Source organism: Aethalodelphis obliquidens, unplaced genomic scaffold (assembly GCF_003676395.1).
Source record: "Aethalodelphis obliquidens isolate GAN/ISIS:26980383/991018 unplaced genomic scaffold, ASM367639v1 scaffold22, whole genome shotgun sequence".
NCBI classification, from domain to species: Eukaryota; Metazoa; Chordata; class Mammalia; order Artiodactyla; family Delphinidae; genus Aethalodelphis; species Aethalodelphis obliquidens.
Window position 1 is genome coordinate 12,273,274 of NW_020837966.1, and position 19,814 is coordinate 12,293,087.

Below are 19,814 nucleotides of genomic sequence, written 5' to 3' on the forward strand. Positions count from 1 at the left end.
CTTACCGAGATACAATAAGGCAGACAGGTTTGGATATTAAATTAATGACCCTGGGACTGATCAAGTACTTCAGAGCTGCCCACACACTTTCAATTCAGTTCTGAATTGCCAAAAATCTCTACAAAGTTAGAGGAACAAGGGTTATTATTGCCATTTTATAGAAGGAGAAGGGGGAGCTCAAAGAAGCCAAGTGCTTTGGTTGCTACTATTAAATGTGGTGTGTCTAGAACGCCACATCTACTTTTTTCTCACCCTAAACCAGGAAAAGTGAAGTCAGTTTGGTTCTACTTCTAGGGTATGCTTTTTCCAACTTTCCTTTCGAAGAAGACATTTACGGAGTGTACACCGGGCTCTGTGCTAAACACTTTCCCCGCATTCCTTATTTAATCCTCATAGCACAGTTAAGAGATGGAAATTACTAATATCACCCTCATTTTACAGATGGGAAAACCAAGGCTCAGAGTGTTTCTGAAACGTACTCAAGATCCCACAGCTGGGAAAGGATGAAAATGGAAACGCAGACCTAGATCTGCTAGATTCCAGAGCCCTTCACCAAACACCTGAATGCCTTTCTGGGGCCCCGTCAGACTGACTGCACCGGTCCCTTAATCCATGTAAAACAAGTTGTGCTTTTCTCCCTGTTCACACAGAGGCCCCCAAATCACTGGCAAGTCATAGGAAATTCTTAAGTGGCTGCTTATTAATAACATTTTCAGTTTATATTAGGCTGCCTTTCATCCAGGGGAACTCGGCCAGCTCCATACACAGAGAACCACTGAAATCCAGCCATTTCTGGTGTGGATGTGGGCCAGCTGGCGAGAGCATGCCTCAGGGGCTCGGCTTGTGGGGATTCTGGCAATGGTCACACCCTTCAAAACTTGACAGGGCCCTTTAATACCCGTGCTGAAGGGCTGGAGGTAGAGACTTCCCAGAAATCCATGATCCTCAGTGAACGAGGCCAAGGCTCAAGATGACCCCAGCGGACTTGGGAAACAAGAGTGTCAAGAAACTGGGTGTTTACCAAATACCGAGGCTGGAAGCAAGGCCCCGCAATTGATATTGAGTTAGACACAACAGCGAGCGATGTTATTTTCAGGAGAGACCTGGCTTCAGTCAAGTCCAGGGAAACACACAAAACCCATTTCTCAAGGTTTCCCAGAGGCGGGTACAGTCAAAAAAGGCAAGATGCTGATTTCCCTTCTTCAAGCCCGATGCATGGAAAGGTTTTTGTGGTTTTGTACTGAGCCATGACTAGTCTCTTCATGCTGCAGCAGTGAGAGGATGCAGGGAAGTACAGAGAAAGAAAAGAACGTTTCCTGGTTTCATGTTTTATTGGAAAGAAGCCCTGGATGAAGTGAATTCACATGGTCTACAGGAGTGAGACACTGAAAATATTTAAGAGTTTGTTGTATTCAGATTTGACAAGGTGATGGTTGAAGGATCTATGTCCCCTGGACGCACGTCCTACCCCCAGACCTGAGGATGTAGCAATGCCCACGTGCTTCTGGCTGAACTGAACAACAGCCCAGACTGTGGACTCCCTTGGTGCGTGGGATGCGTGACCTCTACTCACCATTTCTACCTTTACCCTTCTAGCCCAATTCACCATCACCTCCCGCCTGGGCTATGGCAACAGCTTGCTTATTCTTCCCTGTATCCACTCATTCCTTTCCAGAATCTATTTTCTACTAACTGTTCTGTTTTTTAAAACAATGGCGATAACACTCAACCCCCCTGCTTAAAAAGCTCCACTGGCTTCCCACTACAATTAGAATAAAGTACACACTCCCTAACCTTGGCCTCCGAGATACAATTTAATCTGGCCCTTTCCTGTCTCTCCAATTTCATTGTGTCCCGTTCCCCACCTTCTCTACCGTGTTTTGGCCCCAATGACCTTTTGATGGTCCTTTGTGCTTGTGTGTGCGCCAAGGCCATCCCTCTCTTAGGATCTTTGCAGTGGCTGCTTTACTGCTCGGAGCGTCCTACCCTGAGCTCTCTGAGCTGGTCTATTTTTCATTATGCATGTAATCACTCAAAGGCACCTCCACCAAGAACCCTAAAAAGATTCCCCACTTTCCCTTCTCATTCACTCTCCACTCTATTATCCTTTAATTTTTTTCTTAACATTTGTCACTGTCAGAAACTATTTTACCTGTTGTCGTAGCTATTAAATGTTTTTCCCACGATAATATAACTTCCAAAAGCTCAAGGAGGTTACCTTGTAACTAGAACAATAAGCATTCAGTAGGTAGATCTTTAAAATTTTGAATCTCTAATACCCAGCCCAGAATCTAGCTTGGCAGTTCTCAACTAGAGGCTGAACACTTCATGGGCACACAAAGAAGAGAGAATCACTATGTAAAATTTTTGCTTTTTAATATATATTTTATGGAATTACTAAAAATGTATACTGTTAAAATGATGCCAAAACGTACAGTGTGAGTTAACCATATGATCAGTAGTACGTCATCAAAACCACACCAAAGAAAGACTGTCTTCTTCCGGGATTGAACAAGACAAAGGCAAGTTAGGGCAGAGAAGAAAAGATTTATGTTGAGAACAACCAAGAACTGTATGCCATAACTGCAGTGTAACTTAATTCCGCTAAGTGTACTGCAAAATGTCCAATATTTGAAAAAATGCCCTGAATATAGAAAGACTGAAAACTCCCAGTTTATCCTAAAGTAAATGTTCCAAAAAACTGTTGAACTGTTAAGTGAATACTAAAAAGTATCTGAAACAGAGAAGAAGTACTCTTGTGGCTTTGGCATCTGAGACTACAGCCCTCAATTTACCCATCTATAAAAGGGAAGAGAACCAGGTAATTCTTCTTCCAGCTCCACAGAGCTTCATCTTATTTCCTGGGTAGCTTCGCAGAACAGCGATGTATTTCTATTTCTATAGGGCCAAAGGATAGTTTCTTCCAGTCCCAAGTTAACCTTAGGAGAGTTTCCTGGATGAGTTTACAACAATCTACCATCCAATCTAGCACTTCTTATTAACCTTTCAGGTGACTTTACACGTTTACGAATCTGATGAAAGGCGGGATCCTCTCCCTTAAAAAGGTGAACATACATACATTCACAGAAAATTCTGCGTTTAATTTCAAAAAGTTTGTCAATCTTTGCTGGTCCTTTGGTGCTTGTGGATCCTGAGTTAAAAAATACCTGGTTTAGAGAACTGGCTAAGTGTAAAAGGTCTTCTCTGCTACTCCTCACAGGCCCAGAGACAGTGCCTTATATCTTGCAGATGCTCTATTTCTCACTCTTTGCACTGTTTTCTTTTAAAAATTCAAAATGGCACACGATATCATCACAACCACTTAGGATGCTGAATCTTAGAAACTCAATGATACAGGATTGAAAACAATTTTTAATCATGGCAAGGGCAAACCGCACTGGTGTTTACGCAGCCCAACTGACAAGGTGAACGGAAGGCAGGTTCAAGCTAGTCTGACCAAAATCAAGCCCAGCGATCAGGTTGCTATTTGCCTTTCAGAAGCCATTCAAGCAAGAACTCAAGGTCCTGTTGTGAAGCCAGGCACGTGTGAATTCTTTGCTCTGCATTTTCACCCTGCTTCCTAATGAGCTAGGTGTTTCTAAGTGGTGGCCCAACCTGCACAGGAAGCAGGGGAGGGGCTTAGGGGAGGGGATTCATTGTCCCAGTCGGTGGCAAGCTTCTAGTCCTTACAGGCTCTCCAGGTGACGTCTGAGATGACGACCTCAAATGCAAGTAGGAGACTTAGGCAGTAATTTAAATGAACTCCTGAATCTTGATAGATAAGCTGTCAGGAGAGGGCTTTAGCTGAAGGCATCACAGCTGTGAGCCAAGAGCAGCCACTGCATATGCACTGGCCACCCAGCCAATGGCTAAGCTGCCCAGAGGATGCCTACAGGAAACAGTTCATTGTAAAGCAGGTATTCCTCTGGAAGCATCAGAGTAGGGAAGCTGGATGAAGACCCTACATCGCCGGTAATGAAAAGTGATGGGAACCTTAAGAAGGGTCACCACATTAATCAGAACAACAGGATGTAGATCCCAGAGAAAGACAAAAATCTGTGAAAACCTTAACTAAAAATTTCAAAAAGCCTGCAGGTCATCCACTTTGGGGAGGAAGAATAAATGCAGAGTAAGTGGAAAACAGAATTTCTTTTCATCATGCCTAAGCAATTAATAGGTGTTTGATATATATTTACTAAATTGAAAGGAGAACAGAACTTCCCTGGCAGTCCAGTGGTTAAGACTCCACGCTTCCACGCTTCCATCAGACTCCACACAGGTCTGATCCCTAGTCAGGGAACTAAGGTCCCGCATGCTGCACAGCATGGCCAAAAAAACAAACAAAACAAAAAACAAAAAACGGAGAATCAACTTCCAGGTGAGTGTCCAAGGGTAGACATGACATGTAAGTTAAATCTCTTAGGGTAACTACAACTGATGAATACAGGCTACCCGGAGTGCTGTGTTGAGTAGGATTCTGAAGTGGTGCTGGAGCTTGACAAAAAGAGTGTGGTGTGTCATCAGTGAGGTCCACCATGGACAAGGGAGATGGGGGCCTAGCGATGCAGGTGCTAGGTATCTGCCATACTCCTACTAAGACTGGGACATTTCTAAGAATGGGGTTCAAGCATGGGTACACATTCAAATAAGAATATTTTTCCCCACTCCAGATTTCCTCTGTCATTCAAATAGAAGCTTCTAGAGGAATAACAAGGAGGGGTGAGGGAAGAAAGCAGACATCTGTTTATCCTGCCAGATCACAGCCTGGGGTCCAGTGAGCGGTGAGATATCAAACTCAGATGATGTTCACAATCAACCACAATCAATCCACTTGCAGGAAAGTCGTGTTCAGGGTAATAATTTACATGGCTGCCGTATCCTCAATCACAAGACACAGTCAGTCGGGTAACTGTGCTTTTCTGTAAGGCAGAAAAGTGATTGGATATATTGTCCAAATTTGCAAAAACAAGATTGGAAACAAAATGGGATTTAATTCTGAACAGCCAGAAATTCAGTTAATCAGAACCTCCCATTCCTCTTAGCTGACACTTCATTTCCTAGCTGAACAGCCCAAGACAACAGCGCAAACACCTGTGCTCCTCGAAACTTCACAAACCATCTGACTTTCGTTAATATAAATTGGAACAATATTTTTTTCCCTTAAAAACAATAGCATCCCATCTGGGAAACACCAGCTTCTTATAATTTCAGGTGTGCTAAACATTTATAAATCGTACATATCATACAAATAAATGCATTTAATTATATGGTATGCTTGTATAACACACAGAAGTTCCAAGATTGTTCACATCTATCATTTCTACAAGTTGTGCAAGCTTCAGAGTCAAATGATGTGAATGCAAATTCCAGCTTGGCCATTTACTAGCTGTGTGACCTTGGGCAAGTTATTCAACCTCTCTGTGTTTCGTTTCTATAGAATGCAGCTGATAAGAGAACCTACCTCATAAGGTTATTATGAGAATTAGTTAAGATATAGCACATAAAAATATAGTGAGCGTGTTGCCAGGCACACGGTAAGCAGTCATTAACTGTTAGTTATTAATTACTTTCATTACTCCGCAGAAGGAGAAACTGAGTCACAGAGCAGCTAAAGGGATCTATTTGAGGTTTATTGCAATAAGGAATGACACAATTGGGACTCGAACCTGGGCCTCTGAATTTAGTCAAATTTCCTTCCCTGTGCCGCCCTCAGTGCTTATTACAAGGGTGGCTGAGAGGCAGCCGCACCAGCATCACCAGGGACCTTGCTAAAAATGCAGAGTGTGCATTTCATCAACACCCCCAGGTGTATACACATTAAACTGGAGAGGTCCTGGTCTCAGGCACTCTGCAGGACGCTGGCAAACGTGACACAGCCCGGAGGGCTTCTGGGAGTGAATGAGCGGCACCGACACACTGAGGGATGCAGACACCCGCCTCTGCACTAGTCTGAAATATCCAAAGGTCAGAGGTTTTTGCAGGAAGCCCCGAGTCACTCTCTGGAGGGCTACCGCTTCTCATATTCCAGTGCATATTCACAACACACAGAGGTCAGGTCCAGATAGAAAACCTGACCTTTCAGTTCTCCGCCCAAGAGCAGCCGATGGTACAAATCACACGCCTCCACCGACAAGGGTGAATTCCTTCTGAAACTTCATACTCATCCAGGTCAGGGCCGGAAGAGAACTTCCAGACCATCTAATTCAGGACCTACATTTTAGGGAGGAAAGAACTGAGGCTCAGAAAGGGGAAGCACATACCTTCTAGATAGCACCTGACGTGCATGCAATGGGCGATCAAAAGCCAGGAAGCCTGGCCCCCTCTCTAGACCCCACTGGCCTTGCAGCAGAATCACCCAGTTCCCTCTAGTCCAGCAAAAGGGCTGCTTCCATTCGCCCGGAGCTTTTACTGCTCATCGGAGTGTCTTAACTGACTTGCCAACAAACCTCACACTTCCATTCTAAAAGCCACGTTCAAAGCTGGAGGTGAACAAGCTACTCGGTTCTGTTTTGTACCTGATACAGTCTCCTGGCTGTTGCCAATTTTACCAAAAGATCCAGCAAAAGGATTTTAAAGCAGTGGCTACATAATGAGGTATTTCTCCCATGAGGGCTCCACAGAGAAGATCTAGAAGGCAAAGAAAACACATTCATAATACATTACAGTAAAAAGCGTAAGGAGGCCTAGAATGGTGGACATCATTCAGGCTTTGAGGATGATTATCCTGGGTTTGAACTCCAGCTTTACTCTTTCTTATCTGTGTAACGTCGGACAAGTTACTTAACTTCTAGGAGTCCTGGTTTCTCCACTTCTGAATAGAGTTAATAATATCTAGCTGTGTAATTGCTGTAAGAATTAACAAGGCAAGGTATGTCAAGCACCTTTCACATCAACTAGAACATGGTTAAGAGTTCAACCTGTGACACTTATTACCTGTTCTACATATTCACACAAGCACTAACACAAAAACTATTTCAGACACATAGATACCCAGAACATACACTGACATATACACTAACAGCTATCCTGAAAAATATCTGACCCTGTGACCACAGAAAGTAGAGCTGTTTCTCAGTTGAGTCCTGGAACTTTCATGAACAGGCATCTCTGAGGACTCACACTGATGAATGGAGGCAAGAAAAGAGCTGGGAAAATGACATCCTGCCCAGCTGAAATGAAATGCTAAGAATTCCGGTCCCAGTTACTTTTAACCCTGGATGGGGCTGGATCCTACGTGTAAGGTTGGATTTTTAAAAACCAAGGAGGGATGGGGGAGCTGAGGCCAATGGTACTCCCAATGTGAGGCAAACGGAGGTAACTCAAGTCACCGTCTATTGTGAGACAGACACAGCACTGGCCTGTAAATGGTACCAACCTGGACTCCATCTCTATCCCACATCCCGGGGGGAAAATGGTGCCTGCCATCCCTCCAGCACCCCAGGATGGTTTATGCACAATTGCCAGGACCAGGAAGAAGGGGGTATCAGAAATCACCACTGTTCCTTCTTCCTAAAGGATCACCCTACTGTCCTGAGTGTGCAAGACTCTGGTCACACTTTCTCAAACGAGGCCAGCCCTTGATGCCTCCACTTCCAACCAGTGATGCCTCTGGATTCTGTGCTCTCGACAGTGCTGYGTCTCCTCCAAGTCAGCTCTCATAAAATCTGAGTCTCCAGTTCGGCCGGCTTGATCCTTACGGACTTTACAGCCAAATGCGTGCCACAAGTGTAGCCTACACACCCACCAAGGAAAGCCAGGCTCCATACTGTACTTGAAGATGTGCTCTTTTGAATCAATGCATTTTTAAAAATAGGCCATGGTGCTATGGTGGAAAATTCTTGCTGTGTTTAGCCCCATGTAGGGTTTCAGAATTTAAAATGGCTGCACTATGAGTTCTGTAGGACAGATGGGTAGAGGTAGTTCTAGCTGAAGTACAACCGCGGTGCTTGTCTTCTGAGTTCCGACTTCACCCAAAGGGAACTATCAGCTTTGCACTTTCATGGTGGTTTTGGAGATTGCTCTGATATTCTCCCAGCTGCTTCCCTCCCCTCCTCTCCTCCTAACTCCTCCACCCAATCTCTCCGCTTCTCTCTCTCCACACCTCCCCCCTCCACCGCCTCTCCCCCACATGCTCGCTTCTTTCTCCCTCTGCCTTGTCCCCAGGGAAATAATGGAAGAAGCAGGCCTCTGGATTTCAGATTCCGAACAAAGAACTGCTCAAACAACATGCCAAAAAAAAAAGAAAGCCAAGTCTCCGAAATCACTGCCCAGGTCCCCAGTGGAGACTGCGGAGGCTCATGATGCTGGAAACTCGGTGTGATCTTATCCAACATTTTCTCCCCTGCTTCATTCAAACACACCCCCTCTACCCACACACATTCCACACACACATGGACAAGATATAAAAATGAGAACATTTCATTAAAAATCTTTTCAGGTTGGGACACGAGCAAAGTGCCAAGTGTCAGCCCAGAGCATTAATGAGGAAAACAGATTTTGCCAAGGCCTAGCCTTCAAGCTTCCTAGTCTGCAGTAGTTCATGGTCACCAGCAATGACCTGATTATAAGCACGACAATCAGGGAGGGAGTGAATAGAGAAAAGTTTTTAGTAGATCTTCAAGCACAAAAGGAAAGTCCTCACCCAAACGCCACCCAGAATTCCTGTCTGATGGACAGAGGATTTTGATTCTTGGGTGTTTGAAAACAACAGAGAAGAGAGAAGACCATGCCTTTGGCTTCTGAGGTTTCTGCTAATTCAAGGCGAGCAATACAGAAGGGAGGTTAAGAGCCCTGCTCAAACGTGGAGCGTTTGCCATCCATGTGTGGTAGGAGCGGCGCTACACTGGGTACCGGGATTTGTCACCAGCTGTGTCATTCAGGGTAAGTTACATTCTCTCTTTCGCCTTCAGTTTCCTCTTTTGAATGAATATGAAAACTACTGCCCCCTGTGGTTCACAGGTTGGGATCCAATGGGAAATACCAAAATCAGCAGAAGGAAGGAAAGTCCAACACCTAGTACGAGCCAGGAACAGGGCAAGGGCGGTGCAGCCACCATTCCCCAGCAAGCCCATGAGTCCCACGAGTCCAGGGAAATTTATTTCTAATACATTTAAAATTTAAAAAATAAATTTTAGGCTGTGCCATGCGGCACGTGGGATCTTAGTTCCCCAACCAGGGACTGAACCCATGTCCCCTGCATTGGGAGTGCAGAGTCTTAACCACTGGACCGTCAGGGAAGTCCCTATTTCTAATATTTATATGGGGAAACCAAAGTTCAGAGAGCTTAGGCTCTAAGGTCACGTATACGATCAGGCGGCAATGCAGGTGGGCTATTATCAAGGGATAACTATGATTCTCCATGCAAAACACTACTTTACTAAAGACCATGGCCATCTGGAGTGATCAACCCGCAATTCTGAGTTTCTGGAGAAAGAACTTCATGCCAGACTCCTCTGGTTCCTTTAACTCACTTTTTTTTTTTTTTTTTTTTTGCGTTATGCAGGCCTCTCATGGTTGTGGCCTCTCCCGTTGCGGAGCACAGGCTCCGGACGCGCAGGCTCAGCGGCCATGGCTCACGGGCCCCACGTGGGATCCTCCCGGACCGGGGCACGAACCCACGTCCCCTGCATCGGCAGGCGGACTCCCAACCACTGCGCCACCAGGGAAGCCCCTTAACTCACTTTTAATTTGTCCTTCAGACCTCTGCACTGGAGTTCCAGTTCATCTAAATGTAAAAGAAAGACGTTGAAAGGAAAGGGAGAAACAGCTATCAAACAGCACGACTGAAGTATGCTCACTGGCAAGAGGGGAAGGGCGAAAGCCTAGCAAGGACGGATCCTGTCTGTGGACAGAAATCAAGGGCAGCGGGCTGGGTCACAGGCAGGTGAGCAAGGGAGGCCCATTCTTTTCCCTTAACAGCAGATCCATAAGCTAAAGTCACCCATACGGTGGCATAAATGAAGCCTGGGAACTTCCGAGGAGCCATCCAGCAGGTGAAGCCATATTTAAAGGCCTCCGTGAAGGAGAAAATGCTTAGTGTCCGCGCTGAACAGAAAGCAGAAAGAAAAGGCAGGCCTCTCACACATGCAGCGTTGCATCAGAGGAGAAACGTGTACAGAAATCCAGAAATGCGTTGATTCCAATGTGGAGCCGCAGTGTTCTACAGGAGACTTGTCAGCTGCCCAACAGGAGACCTTCTTTAAGGGTGCCGGAGCCCCAGCTAATGCTTGATGATTTTCATTCTACCATCCCGGGACTTTCAGTTTAGCAAAATACAGCGGCCCGGACAATACACTTTATTCTGTCAACTCAGTCCATGGAGTTGAAATAGTGGCAAGTCCCTTTGAGTGGGAATGGTTTGGGACCTTACAGTGACTGAAGGGGGCACCTTTGCTGCTGGCTAAACCTCTCTGCACACAAACGGATGTGAGCATATTGCCTTTTCAGTGGACTGTCTTATTTTTTTAGCAACGACGCTTAGAATAAAGATGATAAAAAGGTAACGATCACAACCACCACCACAGTAATAGCTAACCTTTATGGAATATTTATTATGTGGCTAGCACTGTGCTAGGTGCTTTCTGCATGTCATCTCACTGAATCCTTACACCCTGCCTATTGGTTCTACTGCTCTTCTCACGATATACACAGGAAACAATACCCAGAAAGGTAGCTCGAAGTATTTTCCTCTCTTTCTGAATCCAGAGTCTGAGCCCTTGATGATAAACATCATCCCCTACTGCCTAACCTCTAAATTCCCTGTTCATTCCTTAAGCTTCCATGAATGCACCTTCCTTCCAATTTTTTTTCCCCTACATTGCATGGTGAACCTTTACAAATCTGCCATTTCAAACAATGCTGTTTTACAATTTCTGGCGGTCCCACGATTGTTTACAGACTGTAATGCCTGATGGAGCCAACATGTTTTAATTTTCACATTAAAAAAAGAATTTCCAAGGGGAAAGAGCATTTGATGGAAAGGCAAAACCTTTACAAGCACTCAAGGAGGCATTAAAATCCACATTTCCAAAATACAGTAATTCCGTTAAAGTTGTGACTTACTCTGGAGCCCAAGGGGACACTCATCCTGACCACTCTGTGAAAGCCATCAGCAGCCAGTAAGCCTTCTGGGAAGCAGGATCAGAGTAGCCAATTCAGCCTCCACCAAGGAGACCAGGCTGCTTCATTTAGTTGAAGTCTCACTGAGATGGTTTAAAACACTCCCTGGGAAGAGATATTCAAGCAAAGCAAACTGCAGCCTTGCAAGCTGCAGCTCTGGTACCTGACAGTCCCTGTCTACAGCGTCACAGCACACTGGAGCCCTCCCCTGACTGTGGCCATGGATGCAACGTCTAGAAGCAGAACTCTCTCGCTGGGGAAATCACATACGTGCCGAAGTTATACAAGAGCCACGCCTGGACCAGCGGACAGCATCACAGCTGGTACAGATCACTCAGCCCAGGGTGATTTGGCCCAGCTCGGATTATTTATGGTTCATAAAACTCCCGTGAGACCCCAGCATATTCTAAGACCACATAACAAAAAATAATGGGATTAAAAATCTGTATTTCATCGCAAGACCTCCATGGCAGATTAGTACTGCCGTGATTGGCTTTGGGGAAACCAAGAGCAAGGAGAGCTAACTGTGAACACTCTTCCAAGAAACCCAATGTAGAGAACGCACTGAGTCATGTGTTTCAGCCAGGCTGTGCAGTCATATTCTGGAGCTCTGTCACCATTTCTAATCCGAAAGCACTGGCTAAAATTCAACCTAAATAATTCCAGCGCCATTTCTTCACCTGGAAGTCTCAGCTAAGTCTTCATTTCCCAGAGCCTCTAATGGTTTCTGACATCCTAAGGCGAAATGCAAGAACACAGCCAGGTGTGTGGTTTGTTTTTAAGCCCTCTTAAACCAATAAAAAAAAATGATTATTTTTTAAGGATAGCTACACTTCTTTTAGAGAAAAGCTGCTTCTAAAGCACCAAGACGTAAGTGTTTCTTCAGGACTTCCTAGAGCTGTGAAATGTCACTGTGCAACAGAGCTTTCGAATAAGCATAAGAAGGGACGAGGTGCCAGAGGGCCATGGAAAACAGCCACCTGGCAAGATAACAGAGCCCCCATGTCCTGCCTCCCCCCATGCAAAGCTTCTAGATCTAGCTTTCTCATCCTGCCTAGAAAATGCACTGTTGTTCAATTTGTGAATTAGGATAAATTTCTTACCTACCTCAAGGGAGGGTGAAATTCCCAGTCTGGATGGAAGCTTCCTCCAGACCCTCTGAGCTTGTCAATTGCCCCAGTTCACTTTTCCCCTGGCTCTGGCTTCTAAGAATGCAAGCAGGACTGCAGGCAGCCAAAGCATCTTTTTCTGGAAACCTTCTCCAAATCTGGACCCTTCCTGACGCCAGCAGCAGCAGGCTCAAGCCAGGGCTGCTCTGCATTCGCTCACGGAAAGAACACTGCTGGATCGAGCCCCTCTTGGGATCCACCAGGCAGGGGAAAAAGTGTGACTTCTTCCCTCCCTTCGGATCCGATCGCCTTCCCGAGAACCCCCAGTTTTGTCTTAACTCCCCTCCTTCACGACAATCTGCAGGAAGTCACAGACCGAAGCTTCAGCGTCACCAACTGATCCTGAGCCAGACCCCGGGGAGACCAGTCAGCTGGTCGCGGAGCCCAAGATACTGAACCAGGAAACGTGCAGCTCCGCCAAAAAATAATAATAACAGTCGGCGGAGCTGCTGGTGGTGCCGAAGTCGCTGTTGCAGTGCTCGCATCCTCCGCATGCTAATGAAGCCGTGACGTCAGCAAGTCAGTCGAGGCATCTGGATGTCCCGTCCCCTCAGCCCAGCGCTGAGATTTATTTACATGTAAATTAGCCTCGCCTTCCAAATCAATAATCCCCAAGCCAGGAAGAGGGGAAGAAAGCCTTTGCTGCATGCAAAGGCCCTAGCGACATAACCTCCAAAGGGTTACAAAAATATCACATAGGAGAAGAGAGGCTTTAAAGATACACGCCTTTTTTTTTTTTTTTTTTTTTCTTTTTAAAGGCTGCGCTCTTATGTGCCAGGGATCAGACCTGGGCACAGTTATAAACCTGAGCGCCTGTTTCAGATTATATGCTACACCAACCCAGGCGTGGAATCAGAGCTTTTTTTCTTCCCCTCTCCAAATGCCTCTACTTTCTTTTTCTTTCTTTTCTCTCTCCAACTTTCATTTGGAGATTTGGTATTTGCTGGCTTGGGACTATGTCAACCTTGAATTTTTTTGCACCTCCGAGATAAAACACAAATGACTGCTTTCCTCATGTACTTGGGTGTTGAATTAGCCCCTCTGTCAACCCCTGACCCCAGCTCCAAGTGAGCATGAGAGATGACAAAGCATAAACCTGCCCAGGGGCTTCTGAGGACCCTTGCACCCTTAGAACACACTGCTTCCATCTCTCCATTTTACAGATTAGGAAACTGAGGTTCTGAGTGGAGAAGAGGCTTTTCCAAGGCCACACAGGGATTTCAGCGACGGTGGGCCAGAACTGACATTTCCTGGACCTCAGTCCATGGCTTTGTTAAAGATCGCTGGGTCTCCAATCTCCATCTTTCTGTACCCACAAAGAGGCCTATCCAAGCAATCAGGAAGAAAGAACTCTATAGTACTGGGTAGCCCTGGGTTTGAATCCTGGCTTTGCCGGCTGCTAGAGATGTGACCTTGGACAAGTCACTTTAACACTTGGGGTCTTCAGTTTTCTCATCTGTACCATCCCTTCATTCAGTAAATACTTTCTGAGCACCTAACTCTGTGCCATGAGCTGTTCTAGGGACTGCGTATAGGTACAGTGCTTGCTCTGAGCTTCAGTGCAATAAAGTAAAAATACCGAGTGGAACTGCGGTAAGGATGGATACGATACCAGTAACAGTAAATAAGTTATTTCTGGTATTTTCGATGAAGTCAGAAAAATTCACTAAGGTTTTCCTTCCACTAGGATAGCCGTTGTATCTCTCCTCTAAGTGTTTCTGTGGTCATCTTTTATTGTTTAAAATCAATTGTTCTTTCAATGCTGCCTATGCAGTATGCTGAGCCAGGGGAGAGGCAAGAGCAAGCCAATTCTCTGGACTCTGTGCCTGTGATAAGGAAACGCTGTGGGGTCCTCAGGTGGAAGGTGACTGAAGAGCTGGGGAGGCTGGGAGAGAGGGGTATCCCGTCATGCGCAGAAGTGTCCCCGAGGACAAAGCAGCCAGCACTGGCTCCTTGCCCATACTCCCCACTTCCCCGCCTGAAGAACCCACCCCATGAGCTCTGCCCTTCCGGCTAGAGCTCCTGAAGCTTCAAATGAATTTCTTTGTTGGATGTGGGGAAGTTAAATTACGTCCTTTGTTATGCATAATTGTATTAATAATGCTTAATAACTTCTTTCAAACTGCTTCTCTCTGGTTCACAGAAGACCTTTCATGGTGAAAATCATGGGACCTGAAATAACTTTTTACTAATAAAACTGAATACAAGCGAGTGAATTATACTCTGCTATAGGTCTCCATCACATGGAACTCAGAGCACGTGGGGAAGCAGATGGTTCCCCCAGACCACAGTATCCTTCAATAAGGAGATTACCAAATATACCAGTTTAGGGCCACCAATGGCCAAATGAAAGCAGTGACACCCTACTCTGGTGTGGCCATGGACAAGTCACTTCAACTTTCTATGCCCCAGTTTCTTCATCTGAAGATGAGCCTCTCTGATGTACTTATCATCGGTGTGATCATCCAAGAAGTATGAGAAGCAATTCACAAGTGACGGACAGGGAAGCAATGAAGAGGAAAGCACAGCAGAGAGTGAAAAGAGATTCATCTTCACCTGGAGTAGATCTGACACGTGACCATCCATTTCATTAAGAGGGGATGATATGACATGGGGTCTGGAATGGAGTGCCTGCGGTCAGACCTTGGCTCTGACATTTGCTAACCCTCTGATTGGGGGCCTGAGGTTCTTATCTACAACAGGAGGGACAATAATAGGGCCTACACTTGCAGGGCTGTTTTTTGTTTTGTTTTTTTTTGCGGTACGCGGGCTGCTCACTGTTGTGGCCTCTCCCGTTGTGGAGCACAGGCCCCGGACACGCAGGCTCAGCGGCCATGGCTCACGGGCCTAGCCGCTCCGCGGCATGTGGGATCTTCCCGGACCGGGGCACGAACCCACGTCCCCTGCATCGGCAGGCGGACTCTAAACCACTGCGCCACCAGGGAAGCCCTGCAGGGCTGTTTTGAGGACCAAATGATCCTCAGTGTGAAGTCCTTAGCACTGAACCTAGCACACAGCAAATTTTAGCCATTGGTAGTGGAAGTGATGACCTTTTACTATTCACTTTGGCACTAACTAGATAAGGACTAAAGTTCAAAAGTCAGGAGGAATGGGTAAACAGAAGACTGCCAAATCTTCCCCATTCCTAGGGCATGACTCAAAAAGTTCACCTAATGTAGTTGAGCTGCTGACACACTTTTTCTCCATGAAGCAACACAGATACTTTTCAATGGCTATGAAACTGGGAAGCAAAAGAAATGACCAAGAAGTCTCAGGGGTCTCTCCTTCTGAATCTGCACAATAGAGCAAAACAACTGTGTTTCTGGGAAGCATGGGTCTTTCACCCATTCATTCATGTAACCATTCACTCATTAAATGAGCTCCGATGTGTCAGTCAGTGTGTTAGCCCTTAGGGACATCATGGTGACCAACAAAGACATGGGCCCTGCTAAAAAAGCTTAGAAATGAGAGGGGAAGACAATTATGCAAGCAATTAGAGTGTGATGCATATTATGATAGGTGCACGTGCAGAGTTCTCAAAGGTCTGATTGCAGTCAGGAGGGGGATGGTGCAAAATCCCTTCGCCAACGTCCTTTTGACAGCATGTGCTCTGTGAGCGCAGCTTAGAGGTGGGGGGGCTGGTGATCTGTGCACCACCCTTGCACAGATGATTGAAATCACGAAATCCAGGGATCGACAATTCCTTGTGACAATTATTTTCATCCTGGAGAATATTCTACTCCGGATTTTTGGAGAACACGCTGTTAGGAATTAGACAAGGTGAGGCAACAACTACTTTGGAAATTTCAGAGATCTGGTAAATAGGGGCAAAGCTCGCCCTGTTTTTACACAACAGAGTGAAATTGCAAATTCATGACAGCAAACTTCTTGGTGGTGGGGGAGGGGAGAACAGGCTATGCCCCTGAGACCTTCAGAACCTTCTATTGATATAGCACAATACGATATTTATATAAATGACCATAATTGCATACAGTATATAGGAAGAGAGACAAGGAAGACAAGATTGGTTGAGGCTGCAGTGATCAGAAATCAGGAACTGAGTGTGATGTGAATCACGTTGAATGTCAAAAAAAATTTGGGCGGGGGGGAATAAAAAAACAAGGTTATGGGGGGAACGCCTTACTAAGCATGACACTAAATCCAGAAGCCATAAATGAAAAGAGTGCTAAAAGTGCCGAGGTCAAATTCTAACTGGTAGAGGGGGCGCTGCAGACAGGAGGAAGAGTACAAATATGAGAGAAACGTGTTAGCACAAGTGCAGAATTAACAAAACTCCTCTGCACAAGCACAAGATGGCAGAGCAGGACCAACAGGACACTGGCAGGTAATGACAAAGAGGCCGCTTCATACATGCGAGAAAATCAAATCATCTTTCCATTCCAGCCAGCATTAGTCAAAATCTTGTTAGAGGATTATGGGGAAAGGGTAATCGAATCACTGCTGGTTAGCTTACAGAAGAGAAAGGTAAGTGATGACAAGGACTGTGGCCTCCCAAATGAAGGGCTTTAATGAGGACGGTCATAATGAACAGTTTTTTTATCTCCATCTCCATAGGTGTAAAATAAGAAGGAATGGATTTTCAATGAGCTAAAGAGGGATTTCACTTGGACCTAAGGAAGATGTTTGAATCCGGAGATGGTAAGAAATGGCCTGGGTCACTCAGAGCAGTGGCAGCATCTTTGCTCTTAGGAGCACTTTACAAAGAAAACGACAGCACCAGTCCTGGCTGGTTTACACTAGCACCTTCTGGCTCTGCTACTGTGAAATCGTAACTACTATATTACCAAAGTTTCAAACCACTTATCTAATAATAAAGGTCTTAAGTTCTTTTAAGTTTATTTTATTTTAGAAAAAGGTAAGTATGTGTAATTAATATATACACACACACACATATACTGTAAATATGTATTTTATATTACATATATTTTTAAAGGATATATTCTTTAACTTATAAACTTATCTTATAAATTATTATAACTTAAAAAACATAAAACTTTATACTATGAAATTTTAGTATGTAATATATATTATATATTTTTAAAGAATATATTCTTTAAAACTTTATAGTATGTATGTATATATATATACATACATACACATGTATATACACACACGTATTGATACATAATACAAAGAGAGATTGATTTATACAGTTTTAAATAATCTACTCAAGAGTAGTTCTCTGACATTTTGATTTCAAAATCCAGCAAATGTTTCAAAATGAGGGAGAGGAGGCTGCCAAAGAACTGTTCTATTAGTTGGGATGGGCTAGGCTATTATGCAGTAGCAATCATAGATCTCAGTGATTTAACACAAAGAAAATTGATTTCTCATTCATGCAAAGTTGGCTGGAGGCCCAGAACCTCTCCAGGCACCTCCATTCCAAGCAGTGACTCAGGGATCTAGTCTGCTTCTTTCTTGTGTATCTGTGATCGTAACACATAATTTCCAGGTTACAGCAACAGAAGAAGAGAGAACTGGAGGAGCTTTTAGGTGCCTCAGCTTACAGGTGAGTGACATCACTTCTGTTGGTCAAACTAGTCCCATGGCCTCGCCCGACTGCAGGGGGGCTGGAAACTGTACACCCAGAAATAAGAGGAAAAACAGATCACGAGGAGCCCTGGTAATGCCTACCACAGCTGTCAATTTTTATTTTTGCCATGTCAATTCATTTCTAAAAAATAACACAATGTTCTAAACCCATAATGTCTTAAAACAAAGGTATGTTTAACATCAAAGAAATGATAATAGCCCTCAAAGAATACTAGAGATCAAAGTTGCATCTGTTTTGCCCCAAAAGGAAGTAAACAAAATATTCTCGATTTTTATTAACTTCCAAGCACCAACATCTAACCGATGCAAGCAGAAAATAAATGAAAACCTGTGAAGCTTCTACGCTGCAGGTAAAGATAAACAAGGCACCCGAAGGTGGAGCTGCCTTCGTAAGATAGAAATGCTCGAAAGAGATTCTCCTCAAGCGATTCTAACCACTTTTCCAATTCAGGCCTACAATAATCTGTCTCCTGCAGCGGGCGGGGGGGGGGGGGGGGGGGGGGGCATTGTCCTGGAAAGAGTCCAACAAAAAGACCTGCACTGAAATCCAGCTCTATTACCTCCTAGCTGTATGACCTTGCTAATTAACAGCCCATCACCTTTTCTAAGGCTCAGTGTCTCCATCTATAGAATGCAGACATCTATCTACCAAAGTATGGGCAGGATTAGATGAGTCACTTTCTATACAGTGCTTTGTAGAGTACCTCGCATGTAACAGGATACACTACAGTAGCATATACTATTACTCCTCTCTTGGTTTTCAGAGAAGGGAGTAAAAATGAGAGATGCAGCCATAAATGAAAAAACTGTTCACGCTAAACATAAGGATGACCCCCTCTCCACAGCACCCCCTTCTTTCACATCCATTTATATAAGATTCCATCATCATAAACGCTTCTCAGACCATGGACACATTTCTCTATCTTGTGAAAAGTAACCTGACACACTTTACATCCAAAAAAGAGGCCTTCCTTTTCGTTTTTTCCACCATCTTAGGAATCACCCACATTTCATACATTTTAATTATTCTTGATCCCAATAATCTAACGCACAAAATTTTAACATAGCCTTTTAATCCTCTTTTAATTACATGAATTCAAAGGAGAAATACAGACAAGCAAGTGTGGGCAAATCAAAATGAAAGACTGCTCCCTTCCCCCAAAAGATTAAAAACTGCATCAATGATTTAAAGATGTTTACCATCACACATTTCCATGAAAATATTGTTAAAGTGACATGACGTGCTAGCAAACATTACTTTTGTTTTAGATAAAGAACGCTACACTTAAGTACAGCAGCTTTTTGTAACTACTAATTTTCATTAAACATCAGAATAAAAAGCTGAATTTTCTCTATGTAAAGGACCAGAAGAACAAGCACGGATTGTACAGGGATGCTTTGGTTTTCCAGCACTTTCTAAATGCAGGCACTCAAGCCCCTGCATGCTTCTTTTGGGAGAGAACGCTGGAAAAAACGGAGGATGCCCTGGAAAAAGACTGAAAAAAAGACTCTGCCTCATAAAATAGCAAACTGGCAACAGAGATCTGTCTCAGGAAAATTATCCTGGAACACAGAGTGTCACAGACGTACCAGCTGACATACTATTTTTCTCAAGGACTGGGAAGGACTTATATCCCAGGTGTTTTGCACACTTTATCTCATTTGGTCCTCACCATCATCCCAAACCGTAGCTCTGATTATCCCACACTGATAGATGAGGACAACAAGGTTCAAAGGGGATAAAAGAATGACACAGGGACCCACAGCTGAGATTTGCTCTTGGGTCTGATTACCAAGTCCATATTTCTTCCTCGAATTCAAAGGTTCTCAGCCATCCCCACAAAAACGAGGTGTGTCCCAATCAGGGTGCGATATGTAGGAATTAACTTATTATTAAAAACGAGAAAAAAGGGCTTCCCTGGTGGTGCAGTGTTTGAGAGTCCACCTGCCGAT

At 44.6% G+C, this 19,814-nt stretch overlaps 1 protein-coding gene across 6 annotated transcripts in view; it reads right to left on the reverse strand.

Annotated features, from left to right (window-relative positions):
- Nucleotides 1-19,814, reverse strand: part of PRICKLE2 (prickle planar cell polarity protein 2) — a 344,499-nt gene that overhangs the window by 116,637 nt on the left and 208,048 nt on the right. Inside the window, exon 2 of one of the 6 annotated variants that reach the window (XM_027121313.1) lies at nt 9,681-9,724. The exons of the other annotated variants lie outside the window; for them this stretch is intronic. The gene's annotated coding sequence lies outside the window, so the exon portion shown is untranslated. The remainder of the gene's footprint in view (nt 1-9,680; nt 9,725-19,814) is intronic. 6 annotated transcript variants of the gene reach the window in all.